This window comes from Athene cunicularia (assembly GCF_003259725.1).
Source record: "Athene cunicularia isolate RWA chromosome 11 unlocalized genomic scaffold, athCun1 chr11_part1, whole genome shotgun sequence".
In the NCBI taxonomy this organism is placed as follows: Eukaryota; Metazoa; Chordata; class Aves; order Strigiformes; family Strigidae; genus Athene; species Athene cunicularia.
The window spans coordinates 9,695,236-9,698,503 of record NW_020799113.1 but is presented as its reverse complement, the minus strand read 5'-3'; positions in this window follow the sequence as shown (position 1 = coordinate 9,698,503).

The following is a 3,268-nucleotide window of genomic DNA, read 5'->3' as shown; positions in this document are numbered from 1 at the left end:
ACCAGGGCTATTTCATACATTAGCACCGATACATTTTTTTCCGGCCGCTGTTCAACCCAGATGTTTTCAGAGTGATAATCAGGTCATGTGGGAACTGCATGACTAAAACACTGAGCAGCACTAAAACGGTATTCTATAAATTTTTGTATCTCTAGATTTTAGGGTTAGGGATTAAGGGGTTCCTGATCTAAAACATCCAAAATTATTTCTAAAGCAGTACCGCAAAAACGTTTTTACCGTGAATTACTTTTTAAAGCATATTTTAAACAGAAACACATTGCCATATTTTCTGTGGGCTTGAAAGCTTATGTTAAGTTTCCAAATAAGTCAATTCTATAAAGATAACATCTTTTTTTAAAAAAAGTGTTGCAAGCTAATACTGTACATAACAAATAAGCCTTAATTAAAATTTAAATTGAAATCTGTATTGGCTAATCACTCCTGAACAGGAAATATTTTAAGGCAAGGTTTTCAAAAGCTCTCTGGTCAAATGTTTAGATACTTAGTACCTATAATTAGGGTAAAAATGTCAAAGTCTTCCGTTCACCAAAGTATAAGCAGAATTAACTAAAGTGCTTGATGTCCATCTGTTCCTACGGTGACATTTACAGCTGAATTTCTACACAAGCTTAGCACCCAAAACGCTGAAGCCCTCTGGGAACCTGGATGTGTTTTGACACAGTATCTGAGCACAGGTAGAATATCTCTGCTGTTTTAAAATCTAGTTCCAACTGCAGATGATGGACTACGATGAAAATCTGCCCTGTAACCATTAACATTACAGTGCCACAGTTTCTTTTCCTTCACACAGTTTTTTTGAGGGATGCTGTAGTGCACATAATACTTTCATTAATATAAACCCTGCATTTTTTTAATTTGCACACAACTAATTTTCTGATTACCTTGTTACGTGTCTGACAACTCTTCTATGTACAGAGACACTCAGATCACTTAGGCCACATGAGAAAGTCAGCTTCAGATGAAGACTGAATGAAAATTATCCCGAGAGATCAGTATACAGTCAGATTTGCTGACCCATTAGCCTGTTCATTACTGACGGAGGTAAATAGCTGTAAGAATATTAACAATGAGACCTGAGGCAGTCATAAAGCCCTAGCTAAGGTGATCTGAGATATCACCCTATACTTTTAACCCATTATAAAGAATCAATAAAAGCCAAAGTCAGCAAAGTGAATACATATCATATTTAAATCTAATTAAAGGTTATTTTTGTAGGGATCTCTAGTACTCTTCAGGAGGGATAATTTCATCTCCCAGTCATGATCTCTCTGCACATATTCAACACTACATACTACTGAAAGCACACAGCTGACTTCCTAAATAGTCTCCAAGAGATAACGACTCCTTTTATTGTGTTTTTATTGTGTTTTGATTCATATTTTATAATAAAGTAACTTTTAAAGTTCCCCCAACACAACACTATTTCTGTGTTTTCCTAAGAAAACAACATGTATGGTCTCTAAAAAAAGAAAAAAAAATTAGAAAAAAAAATCTTTTTATAACTCAACATTTATATTTTTCATTGAAAAAATGCTACTGCAATAAAGTGGTTTATGTAAATATATTAAAAAAAAAAAAATCTGTCAAAACCCGCATGAGTTGTTTAAGCACTAGGCATGAGAACCAGCAACAATGAAGATGTGCTGCCTTCATATTTGGCCATGTGCCACAACTCTAAAGAGGAGTCCATCTAGAACATGCAGTGCATTACCCTGTTGAGCGAGCTATCAGCTTTTTTTTTTCCCCTAAAGTAAAACATTTTTGACAAGCAACTCATCTATAGCCATTTCACACAGCTTTTCTTTCATTTGCATTCTCATTAGAAAAATGTGATTTTATAAAATGGAACATGGAAGCGTTCACCATAGAATGAAATCAGGGAACCCCACATCCGAGGTGATAATCCAAACCAAGCTGACAGCAGATAGAATGCAAGATCCGTGATTGGCAATTTAAGCAACACTAAGTGAAATATGAGCAGCAACATCACATCACAAATCACTGAAACAAAGGGACTCAACCTTTTTCAGGTTAACTTAATAGGGGCTGGACAAAACAAGAATGGACACTTTATAGGAAAATAAATATAAAGGGAATGTTTCTAAACACTTTAACTATTTGGGGAATTTTATAGGGAGAAAATAATGCTTTAGCTATGACTTTATTGAAGAAAGAATACATTTTGGCTCATCCTAGTGCTTTGATTTTATTGTTAGAAATTATCCAGGTTTACAAGTGCGCAATGCCAAGTTTTAAACATATTGTAATGGAGTCAATTTTCCAACCAGTTCCAGGGAGTCACAAACGCAGAAGTCATTAAGAAATAATGGGCTTTGTGTGCATGCTGATTTTTTATTTATTTACTGCACCTCATTTTGTAAAACATTCCTCAGTCACTAAAAAGCACAGAAATAGGCAATGCAAACAGTTGTTACACCAGACATCATCTGCTCGGATGAAGTTTCTAAAGTAAGAAAGTGGGTGCATCACGTTTTTTAGCTGCTGATGTAAGCTTTTTTAAAAAAAAATATTTTGAAATCTTGGACAAATGAAAAAAGAATATATCAGATAATATGGTGACTGTAACAACCTAGCTCAGATTAGACTTAGATTCTGTTGTACTTAAGAGAAGTTGTTGCACAACTTCAAAGATAAGGGAAACGAATGTATTCCAGAAGTTTTTAAAGGAACCCCAGAAGAGGCAGCACCAAATAATTATAAAAAATGTTTGCTGTTTCTTCAGTTTGCTTTTTAGAAAATCACATTCTAATTCAATGTCTTTCCCACACCTTATACTTGTCTACACAAAAAGCAAACCCTAATTAATGAAAATGTGCAGGTGCAGTAAACAAGCTCAGTTCTTCTGGATGAGTTTACTTCCTTTACTGGGTCAGTTTTGGAGCTTGTTATAAATCAGCGGAGTCTCTGCCTAGAATTGCAGACACTCCTGTATAAATACTGATAAAATATAAATAGATACTTTTTCTAAAATATGAGCTAGAAAAATAATAAGCAACGTCCATAATGTTTACAACCAGTGCCCAGGCTTTATAAACCGAGGCCCTAAATCCTTCTTAAATGCCTTGCTGTTTTAAGATTCCAGGAACATCCTGCGTTTCATAAACACAAGAATGACATTTTAATTTTTTTATAATGGCAAATATGCAAAAAGAAAAAATAAACTCTTTTAGACACAATCCCTATGCAGACAAAAAAGAATGTGAACACAGCATCCTTCTGGCACAGA